Source organism: Arvicanthis niloticus, chromosome 1 (assembly GCF_011762505.2).
Source record: "Arvicanthis niloticus isolate mArvNil1 chromosome 1, mArvNil1.pat.X, whole genome shotgun sequence".
Lineage (NCBI taxonomy): Eukaryota > Metazoa > Chordata > Mammalia > Rodentia > Muridae > Arvicanthis > Arvicanthis niloticus.
Window position 1 is genome coordinate 21602791 of NC_047658.1, and position 12318 is coordinate 21615108.

Sequence of the window (12318 nt, forward strand, 5' to 3'; positions counted from 1 at the left end):
TAGCCTCCCAATTATTAAATTATAGAGACATGTATTCCCTCACCCAAACAGAATAATTATTTACTAAAATAAATTAACATATAGAAAAGCCTTTATTCTTATGGAGGCTGAAATTTAACATAATGAGTTTATCAGGCTTAAAAGAAACCCAGGCAGGCTTTTTGGGGGTGAAATAAATACAGTGATCACAGTGAGGCTTAGCCAGGAAGGCCTGAGCCACTTGCTATTCTTTTAACAAACACAGCTCAAGTTGTTTATCTGTTCCATATAATTTATCCAGACGCACTGCTTCACAATTAATAGCCTGGGTTGAGGTAGGAGAAGGTTAGGATGTGTTCTTACTGCTTCCCCATTTTGATCCCCGAAGTTGTTCATTTTGGGTGTTCTTTGTTTTTTTTTTTTTTTTTTTTTTTTTTTTTGTTTTTTTTGTTTTTTTTTTTTTTTTTAATAGGCCTGCCAATCAGCATGCTGCAGTGCACAGATCTGATACGCTGACAATATGCCTGTCACTGGGAAACGCATTTCTAGGACATCAGCCCTAGCAGGGTGGGGGAGCCAGTCAAGGGGAAACAATTATGCAGATTTAAATTTTAAATTCTCTGGAGCCCCTGCCACAGCCTGGGAGAGGATAAAGGTCTGCTTTCTCTCTCTTTTTCCAGGGACAGCAATCTCTCTCACCACAGATCTTTCAGGGGGATTTCTAAGTTATTTAAGCTTCTGCAATATGACCCCTGGACACATGGTTGGGAAACAGGACTTGAGGGTAAGTTACTTGAAGTCTCTTGGATGTTATTGTTGTCTTGTAGTTTTTTGTTTGTTTTTGGGGGAGGGGGTTGTTTGTTTGTTTGTTTGTTATGGCAGTCACAAAGTCACTCAGCCATGTCAATTGTTTTATAATGGCTTAGGTATTGCATCAATTCAACATTTACCAAAAGACACTCATTCATTCAACAAGCATGTGATAATGTATATACACCAACACCTCTAAGATAAAGAGGTTGAAGAAATAAATGGCTCAGCTGTCAAGAGTATGTACTGCTCTTGCAGAGGACCTAGCTTAGTTCTCAGCACTTGAATAGGGTCACTCACAACAGCTTATAACTCCAGCTCTGGGAGTCCCAACACCCTCTTCTTGCCTGTGTGGATACTGTACACACACACACACACACACACACACACACACAATTAAAAACAATTTTTTTTAATATAAGGAAGATTTTAAATGTTTTCTCTTTCCCCCAAAATGTTGAGTTTATGGAGTTATGGATATATTAGTTATCTTGATTTAATAATTCCATGATATACACATATATTAAAACATGGCCTTTACCCCAAAAGTCTATTTGATTATTTCTCAGTTAAAAGTAAAAATAAAGTAAAGAAGCCAAACATATATTTTAGGGTATAGTACAAGGATATTATAGCTTACTTTGTTTTCTTAAACATGTATATCAGACATACACTGTGTCAGACATTTGAGTAGGAAAGCGAGAGAGCTATCACGAGCTCACTGCAGCCCTTATTTGCATGGAAGGTCCTCCCGTTGCTTGAAAGTGCCATCATAAAGCTTGTATTGGGAGATGATGAGAAAAAGAGTGTGCAGATGCTCATAGCGTGGTTCATGGGTGTGTTGTGACCACAACCTAATATAATTCTCTGCTTTCCTTTGTAGCTCAGACCTGGTGACTCAATAGACACAGAGCAAGAGGATGCCATTTCTGATGAAATGACACAGGATATATCTTTTCTCCTTACTAGCTTTCTTTCGTTCTTTTGTTCTGATGAAGCAGCTGGCATGTTGGAGGACAGTCTGGGTTTGAAAACTGATGTATAAGCAGCTGATGGCGGCCTCTGACCAGCAGGCTAGGTAGGACAAAGCAGAGGATCACTTCCACAACCACAGGGATAGAACATGGAAAAGGTTCCTCTAGTTACCCTTTGTGGGGAAGTTACCCCAGCCAGAATCTCCAGCACAGCCATGAGACCCAGATAGCATCTCCCGGATTCTTGCTCCAGACATTGTGAGCCATTGAGAGTTCTCAATAGCCAGTTTGGGTGCTGAAGCAGAACACTACAGGTGGTACCACTGAAACACTCATTTCTCATGTTTGAGAGGCTGAGAAGCCCAAGGTCACTGTGCCAGATCAGGCATTGCCTGCTGGCTTCCTCATATAAGGGAAAAACAGGAGCCCGTATGGCATCACATAGGAATCAGAACTCCCCCATGTGAGTTTAGGGAGGACAGAGTACAGTGTCCATACAGTCTGTTTTTTTGTGGCAGTAGATAATAAGATAGGGATGGGGGAGGAGAGAAAGATTATGAATTAATACACAAAGAGGGAAGCATTAGTGCTGACAAGGTGCAGCTGATTGTTAGTGGGGGGCGATAGGTAACTGAAAGTTGGGGTGGCTGCTGAGGACCGGAGTGAGCACACCAGATGAGGTTTGCTGAGATCAGCATTTCTGTCTCAGATGGAAGATTCTTGGTGATAGGAAATCCACATCTCCGTTACTCTGTTCCATATTTAGAAGAAAATGTTTGCTGCCGGGCTGCTAACTGCCTGACCGCTATGGCTACACATCTTTGGTCCTGGTTCTTCCCTATGGGCTGTTGAGCATCTGTATCCCAGTCAGATGTCCTACCTAACTCCTTGTCATGCTGGTGTCCCCCTGCATCATGCCATAATCTTCACTCACATGGCAAGCCCTTCTAATGACTGAAAGTAGCTGTGGGATGTCATCTAAGCACTTTCATTTCTAGGCTAATCATGCCCACCTCCCTTGTATCCTGCCCAGCTCTGGGGATTTCCTCTCTTCTCTCCACCGGCCTTTGTAGAGGCTTCCCCAAAGAATGCTCCTGTAGCTACTGCTGACGTTATGTGGTGACACCGTTAGCCTCTTAAGTATAGCATGCTTTTCCACTTCCCTGCCTTTGCCTTTCATCCTGCCTAAAAGCCATCCATTCATGCCTGACAATAAGTCTGAGCCTTTTCCAGACATGGTCTTCTCCTGTTCTTTATCTGATGGATCAGAGTCTACTAAAAGCCTAAAGCATGGGCCCATATGGAACTGTTCTCTCTTCTCTACTTTGTACACAAACCTGTCATCTAGTCCACCAAGGGTTTCTTCTCGGGGTATCTTTTCTTTTGTCACGTTCAAGAATCATGCTTTTATCAAATCACCCCTAGACCATAATAATCCCCATCCCAAGGGACTGACAGCATCACCACAAGACAATGTCTAGAGGTAGCTAGAGAGAAAACCATCCTCTGGGGACCCTTCCACAAAGGTGATAATTAAAGCCAGTGGAGAGAGGAGAGGAAATCCCCAGAGTGAACTGAGATGCTGGGTAGTCGGGCGTGTTCAGCCTGGAGATGAAGACGCTTAGCTGGCATCTGGTGACTACTTTCAGCCAACAGAGGGGCTTGCTGTCGGATTAAAAGATGTGGCATGATGCACTAGGGATATTAGCAATACAGGAGCATGCAGAGACTATGGAGAGGGTCCAAGTAAGAAGAGAAAGGGGATTTTTATGCAAAGAATAATGTCAGGCTTCAAGAGTATACTGACCGGTAACTCAGACCTGGTCCTTCCTCATAGAACACACATTGAGCTAGAGTATGCACACCTGCATTCATGGGTGTGTGCTTATTTATCACCTATAGTGTTACTTTGTCTGGTTAGGTCAGATCCATGACAGGTGGAGATAAGCTCTTCCCAGATGAACTGAAGGGGAGGGCTTGGCAATTGCTTTGAAAATTAGCAGCAGTAAATGGAAAGATTGTCTAGGAAATAACATTCTTTCTCACACTACTTTAGAAACTAGAGAGCTTCTGGGCTAGGACCTTATCTATGGATCTAACTCATGACCAGGAGTACCACGGTAAGGCCAGAGCTAGGGAAGCCATCCCAGGGCTTGCCTCTGTGCCTTTTGGATGCTGCAAATTCTCTCATTGTAGCTTGTCTTATTCCTGTTAATGTAGCTGATCCTCTTCAAGTGTCGGCATCGTCCTAGGGAGGCTGGCCTTGGGGATTGGGGTGGCCCTGGCTGTGTCTACACAGGGAACTAAGGTCATGAAGGCAACACTGGAGAGGCCTGTGGCCAAACAGCTATCTGAAAGTTCTTGAGAAAGACCCTAGGCCAGAGAGGATAGAGTGACCATGATGATGACTGAGACAGCTGCCCGTGGAGATGGGGGTGGGTCGGGTGCACATGCTCAGTAGGACATGTTTGTAACAAAGCAGAGTTAAGAATGTCCTGAGCAAGCTGGGTATACTATATACCTGTAATCAGAACACCTGGGACGATCGAGAGTTCAAGGACAACTTTGGCTATACAGAGAGTTGAAGGACATTATGAACTACGCAAGACCCTGTCTCAAAACAAAACAATACAAAACAAAAATATCTCCCCCGCCCCCAAACCCATTGAGAAACACACAAAAAAAGAATGTGCTGATTTTGGCATTTTCCCCATCAGTTTGTTGATGACCTCCATCTAAATGATCTCCTTTCTCCAAGTAGCATCTATTCTTCCTCTTGATCAGGACAAATAATTCCAACTTCAGAGACTTGTGGGGTTTACATGAGCTACTGCAGAATGTGTCTGGCATGGGTGATTGATATGCGGTAGCTGCTTATTGACGCTAGAGTTAAGGTTAGGTATAAGGAACCACTGGGTGGCAAACCAGAGTGAAGCATCAGAGAGCATTGCAGTTCAGGCTAAGGCAATCTGGAAGATACAAAGAACAGACATGAGAATGGCTGTTGGGAAAAGCTGAGGCCAGAGGGGTGTGGGACCAGAGGTGTGGGCAGAGTCCCTAGGCTGTGACCTGGAATTTTCCTGGGTTCTCAGCAGCTCTCTTGATGAGCTATCTTCTAGGACATTAGATTGGGCAGAAATTAGGTTACTGGGCCAGGTTGGCTTCCAGAGCAAAGAAGAGACTCCAGATGACTGTAAGTGGACCCCAGACAGTGGCTGCTGGTGTGTGAGGCAGAGAGAAGGCTACCCTGTGCAGATATGGCCTTGGCATGAAGAGTTCACAGGGTAAAATTCCTGTAGGCCCATAGGCATCCAGGACTTCTTTTCTCTGGTCTAGCCTGGGCAATGACAGGCTCATCTACCTCATTGTTTCAGAAATGCTTATCTGACAACTTCAGTGTCCATGAATGACCAGAATGTTCCCAGGTTACCCACAGCAACAGCAACTTCTGTTTCCATAGCTCTGGGCTTGCTGCATAATGCACAGGGTGGTGATTTTTCCTAAATCAGCCATGTGAGGTTAATATTATACTTACTACGTTATTTTCTGCAGAAAGGAAAAGTGAAGCTTATGTAAGTGAAATAACTTTGTTAGGACCTCATAGCAGGGAAACGGCAGGGCCAGGATTCAAAATATGGTCTTTGAGCTCTATGATACCACATTCTGTTTAAGAACCAAGATATAACAGTTACCATTGCTGAGTAGCAAATAACCTGACAACTTAGGGACATAGGGACAATTCACTGGTCAGTCTCAGACTCGATGGGTCACAGACAAGGCATAGGAGGAACGACCCATGTCCAATCCCCAGTGTCCAGAGTCTCTACAGTTTTGATGACACCTGACAGTTCATTCACTCCTGTGTCTAGCATCTGAGGCTGGCTTGGGACTGGGGGGCCTCCATTCCTTTCTATACCGGCCTTTGGATGGACTCATTTGTGTTTCTTTCCCACCTGTGTGTGATGGAATCCCCAAAGGAAACCGAATGTCTTGTCCTCCTCTATCTCTCAGCTCCAGAAGACAGGAATAGTCAGTTCCATGGGTACTATACTCATCTGTCACCTCCTCCCCTGATGTCAAAATGAGAGAGACATGTTTGGACAGAAGAGCAGCAAAGCTTGAAAAGAAGATGTCTGGCCAGAACCATGACTATGGCTGGCTACTGCTAGCAACTCTGATATGTCACATGAGGGAACGTTATGGCTGGAGGGTGAGCTCATGAGTACAGCCGGGTGGTAACCTGATCTATCACTCAGCACACCACACTGAAACCCACTTAGTAAGTGCTGAATCAAATGCAAAAGTGTAGAATAGCTGAGTGTAACTGATCTGAGGGCTCTGCGATTATGCTTCTGATTTCTTACTGTTATATCTTTTACTCTCACAGATAGAACATCCCACCTTGTGTAAAACGCGGTTTGGGTCTCAGATTTGCCAAACAGGAATGGCATTCCACCATCAAAGTCTGCTTCTTACTTGACACGAGTCTGTGGAAACATACTAGAAAGACTTTCAGGCGTGTCTTAGAAGCCCCTATCAGAGCCAGAAATTCTTAGGACATTATTGCCTTCTCTCTACTTTGTCTAGCTATGCTCAATTCTTGGTTTTTACATTTTTCTGGAACTTTTCAAGGACTCTTCATGGAGGTTCAGAGGATCCTGAAACTGGACGATGATGATGATGATGGTGGTGGTGGTGCTGATGGTGATGATGATGATTGGGACAGGTCTTACTATATAGCCCTCGTTGGCTTCAAACTCACAGAGATCTGCCTGCCCTTGCCTTCCAAGTTCTAGGATAAAAGGCCTGCACCACCATGCTGTCCTAAAACTGTATTCTTGAGGCTTAATTACAGGATTACTTTAGGATCCAATCACATAGGGAAACATGGACAGAGCTTCAATAGTGACCTGTGGCTTATATATGTGTTTTCTGTTTCCTTCTTTCTCTTTCCTTTCTTCCTGTTCCCTTCACTCATAGTTCTGCTCTTCTGTGTAGCTCAGCATTCCCCAGCCCATCCTCAAGTGTGAGAGCAATTACGGCTTAGACCTCACTTCCTGCTCAGGTCGCTGCCTCAGGAACTCTGACCTGCAGCCCAGTTTGAGGGAAGAGCCTGCGCCAAGCTACAGCTGAGCTGGGATAAAGACGCACTTGTCACTTCCTCGAGCCTCGCTTCACGTCACTCACGTGTAGAATTCTCTCTCTCTCTCTCTCTCTCTCTCTCTCTCTCTCTCTCTCTCTCTCTCGATCTCAGCTGCTGTGAAGATGGAATGAGATAGGAGAGGGTTTCTGCAACTCTTAGTAGCTGTGTGGTGCTCTGTGATGTCAGGAAATCGGAAGGTGATGTTGATAAGCCACCAGGCAACCTTCACCTTAATACCTTGCCTAACTGACCATGGGGTCTTGAGAAGGAAGAGGAGAGAAGGAAGGAAGAGAGGAGAGAGTGCAAGAGAAGGGAGAGGGGAGATGTGGGGACAGGAAGAAAAGAAAATTTATCAGGTATGCTTTTCAGTCATGGCGACGGGAGAGAGGTTCAGCATCAGGACCAGGTTCCAGCACAAATGGAGAAGGCAGTTGCTGGAAGGACATTGTGGGGAGTTCCTTAAGCTTCCTCATGCCTGAGGAAGCCTTCTGCACTGGCCATTAGAATCCTGAAGATGGGGGTTGAAAAGTTAGTATTCTAGAGGCCAGGCAGGGAACATCCACGTAAAGCAGGCCTGGTGACAGCGAATGCCTGCTCCTTCCACAAGTGTTCAGGTCTCTTTTGGCAACACTCATATGTTGAAACCTACATGTTGGTTCTCAAACCATAAAGACGATGCTCATCACAAGGAAGTTTAAAAGTATGGAGGGAAAGGGAAACCACACAAACACTAAAGAACAAAGCAAAACAAGACATTCCCCTTCCTGAAGTTGTCTCTGACTGCGTGTACAGGTAGGAAATACTTGACAAAATAAATGTGAACTGGGCTTTGGAAGCTGGCTGTGCTTCCCTGTTTAGCCACAAAGAACACATTTCATCAGTAAACATCCTGGCTTGGCAGGGATGCAGGAGCGGTTGGTTGCTCAGTCCCTCAGTTGCTTGCTTTGTGGGGGGCCAGTGTGATGCATCTTGCCTGGTCCTGTTGACGGCACTTGGATAGTTTCCTTGCTTCAGTTATAGTGAGCGGCATGGTGAGCATCCCCGCAGCTTGATCTCTTTGTGCATCTGTTTTGATTTCTTCAGAGTATATTTCTAAAAACATAAGGAATTAAAAAAAAAAAAAAACTCCTGGAAAAACTTTCAAAAGTTCTCGAAATATCCAGTTTCTATAACTGCAGCCAAGTTTGCAGGTAAATAACAATGTATCAATTGCCAAAAGGGTGCCGCTGCCCGAAAGGGTGCCGCTGACACCATCTCTCCACCATTTGACACCATGAGAGGGTGCTGTTATTCCTATTTTATAAAGGGGCAGCAGGGAGTGGACCAAATACCAGACAGGAAGCAACTTAGGGAAGGATTTCTTTCCACTCATAGCTCTAGGACATCTAAGCCCATCATGGTAGAGAAGCTGAAGGCAGCTGGTTTTCTTGCATCTTCAGTTAGGAGGCGGCTCACTTTCTTTTTATTCAGTCTTGGAACTCCAGCCTACTACTGAATGGTGTTGCCACTAGGGTGGATGAGACCTCCCACCCTAGCTAAAGCTCTCTGGAAACACCCAGGCGTCTGTTTCCATGGTAATTCTAAACCAAATCAATTGACCAGGAAGATTAACCACCAAAGATGGGTAACCAGATCTGCAGCCAGGCCTTACCAACCTGGGGCTCCAGCCTACCCCAGGCAGTCTCAGGACACCCTCTTCTCTGTAAGCTGCCCTGCCTCCACTGTGCATCTTGAGAAACCAGTATCCAAGGACACACCTGTCTTCTTTTTCTGTTCTGAATGTTCCTGTTCCCTGTTGGCTGCTGCTTCAACAGGCTAAAGAGGCTCCGAATGGATGAGAACTGGTTTTGATTAATTAGGTTTTTGTTGCCAAGGAATTAATTTGATTCTCCACCCCTTCCTCCTGCTCAAAAAGCGCACAACAAAATGATTTTAGCAGCAGGGATAATTAGAGAAAATATGGCGTTCACTTGAATGGAATCTAAATATTTTAGAGGTTTTATTGTTTGTAGGACCACTAGTGTGTGCCAAGAAGAGGGTAAAACCGAGCAACCCACAGGAGAACAGACTCCAAGCTTTCCCACTCTGCCACTTTTGCCTTTACCCTCGGGAAGTCTGAGAAGGACAGCCTTGATACTGAACCTGATAACCTGAGAATAACTGACCCTCATCTACCAAGGAGGCCCCTCAAAGGCAGAGGCAGATACGTTGCTCACAGGACTATCTTAACTCCTCTACGCCTCAGCACAGATTTATAGTTGTGGCGCTGGGGGGGAAGCTGCACCAGATGAAAGGCAGAAGCTCTGGGGGCAAGGCTGACCTCACACCTGCAGCTTAAGCTGGGCGGTTGGATTCCTCTGTTTACCTGCCTCTAACCTGTGCTTGTCATCGAATTTTGATTTCTCCCTTTGTTGTGCTAGAATGTCTCTCAGTAGCGTCCTGAGAGAAGAGCAAAGAAGAGGAATGTCTTACATTAGTTTGAAACTCAACAAACTTTCTTTCTACTCTGATCAATTCAAACCATCATTCAGGTCCAGAACTCTGGGTTGAGAACTAGAATTTTGAAGCATCCTTGCAGATGTTTCTGCTCCCACATGCTGCTCAGTGTGGTCCTTGGCCCAGGCTCAGTCTGAGCTGTATGCCATCTATCTGCTGTTGGGAGCACAGAAGCAGAAATGTTCAAAACTTTTTATGTTAATTTGAGTCCTTTTTTTTTCTATTGAGACTGATAGTAAATAGTAAAACTGTGGGCTTTTAATTTATGTATCTTCTTCAAATTTGTTTTTGCTAGTAATTCTTTGGTGTTGGTCTTTCGATTATATTCTGTTTTGTAGCTCTCTCTGCCAGCCTGGGAACAGAGTCTGGTCCTTGGCCACATCTTAGGATGTAGGATGAAAACTACTGTCTCAAAGATACATCTTTGTTCTTGAGTCTTTGCCCATTTAGCTTGGTTCTTATAAATAGTTTCCTGGGTTTTCTTTCACGCTTTTTAAGGGGTTGGCTTTGAATACTAGGACTTCAAAGCTTTGGTGAGATCTTTTGTGATTCCCAGGGATGGGCCCATGTGGCTCCTTCATCCAAGTGGCTTGTCATTGAGTCACTGTTTGTTCTACTCACTCTTACACATCTGATCTCCTCTTCAGGAGTTCTCTTAAGCCACTGGTCCTTCTCACCCCTTGTTGAATCCTCTGCTGGATCCTCCATTTTCCTTGCTGCTTTCCTTCTTAGACATTGTCAACTGTTTATGTCATATGTTTAATTCTAATCCCCCTCTGCCTCTCTCTCATCCTTTTTCATAGTATTCTGCTCCTTTGGACATGTTTGCTTGATGGGTGGATGGATGGATGGATGGATGGATGGATGGATGGATGGATGGAGACAGGAACTCACTGTATAGACAAGACTGGCCTTGAACTCAGAATTCTGCTTGCCTCTGCCTCCTAGTATTGAAGTTGTGTGCTTGGCCACAATTCTTTGCCTCCTTTCTTAAATCTGTTTCCTTCACCTTCCTTCTTTCTGTTGGTTGAGTGTTGTCTCTTTTTCACATTGAGTCTTTTCAAAGAGTTCCCAGGCTGTCCCCCTGTATCTAACAATAAGGCATTGCAATTTGGATTTTGTGGGTCACCATGGTTTATCTTGTGGCAGCCCTCAGTCTTGGGCAGTTGGTGAGGAAGCTGGTACTTGGTGAAACTCAGCTTTCACTATGAGTCTTTTGCTTGGAATTGTTCAATTTCTTCAGAAAAGAATTTTCCCTGGGGAAGGGTGGTGACAGGTGCTGTAGTGGAGGTATTTAGCTGCTATTTAGCTGGACATTCTGCATGTCCAGTAAGAAAGACAGGCCAGAACTCCCATGTTGGCTTTGCCTGACCTTCCAAATGGCTGCTTTGATCAAATCTTAATTTTTGCCAAGGTTCCAGGGCTGGACATGCAATCAATTATTAAGATCTTATATCCACTGATATCCCCCTCCCAATTCTTTTTGCCTCAGAAGAAAAAAAAAACCCAACACCTATGGCCAGTTGATTATCTATCTATCTATCTATCTATCTATCTATCTATCTATCTATCTATTTTGAGACAGGTCTCAATATGTACCCCAGCTAGCTTGTAACTCACTGTGTAGTCCAGGCTGTCCTCAATCTACAGAGATTTGCTTTCCTCTGCCTCCCAGGCATGCTAGAATAAAAAGCATGTACCACCCCAGTTGACTATTTTTAAGCACCTATATTTTCAGAGTTAACTTGTGGAACAGTGACTATCTATTAGTTTCAGCTAAACCAGGACCTCATCACGCAACATATAATTGGGTGGGAATCTCAAGTCTTTATCCAACTCACTGATAAAAAGTGGGGAAAAAATTGGGATTGAGTGGCATCAAGAGGAGAGCAGGTGGCATGTTACTAAGGCTTCTCCCTGAACTAATGAAGTCAGACAGTGTGTCTGCCTCGTGCCGTGGATGGCCTGGTGCTCAAGCGCCACACTGGGACGGTCAGCTTCCGTGGAACGTGACACTCTTTCAAAAGTGTGGTGGAGTGACCTTGAGAGCTTTGTCCCCATTAACTGAACTGCTTGCCACAAGCAAGCACCTCTTCTCTATCGCTCATTAAATGTTGAGTTTTAAAAGTCATTCAGCACTTTCTGATTTGTCTGGAGAGGGATGTTCAACTCGAAGGTGGTGGTTTTAGAATCCGCCTCATTATCCCTTTTGAAAACAGCATCACCTGTTCAGGCCCCTCTTCTGTTCTCACAATCCTGATATGGACGTTGTCTCCAACATCCTTTCTTCCTAGGGTTAGCCACAGTGTGGACCTGACCGGATATTCTCATTTTCATAGCCTAAGCCCATCTCACCTAGGTTTCAGTATCTTCTTATCCTATGTATTCCATGATTTCTACTTTGAAGATGATTGCTTTGGCAGTGAAAATAGAAACTGAAGAAGGAGATAGCAGCTTTTGCTTTTTTTTTTTTTTTTTTTTTTTTCTTTTCATTCTGTGAACACAATCCTGAACCAAGTGGCTAGTTTCTTCTGGTTCTCAACATTGATTTCCAACAAGGGAGACAATAAGATAACGCTTGGTAGGAACCTCAAATCTTACCCTCAGATCAATTTATTGTCACTTAAATGCATATTTAATTGCCTGGAGAGAAAGCTCTAGTGTTTAGTTGACAGAATGTGTCCTACTAATCGCCCACCCCAGAACTAACCACACTTGGTGCAGGAACCATCAAGCAAGAGCCAGAGCCCCTGAGAGCTGCTGGCAAGGGTCCTGTGGGAGCCAGGTGAGGTCAAAGGGGTGTCTTCTGACTTGGAAGGTCTCAGCAGCAGTAACCCTTGGCCGCATCTCCTTGTTTGTTATGTTCATTCCAGCTGGACGGGTTTTGATGTTCTGCAGAGGTACTCGGCGGCAGGC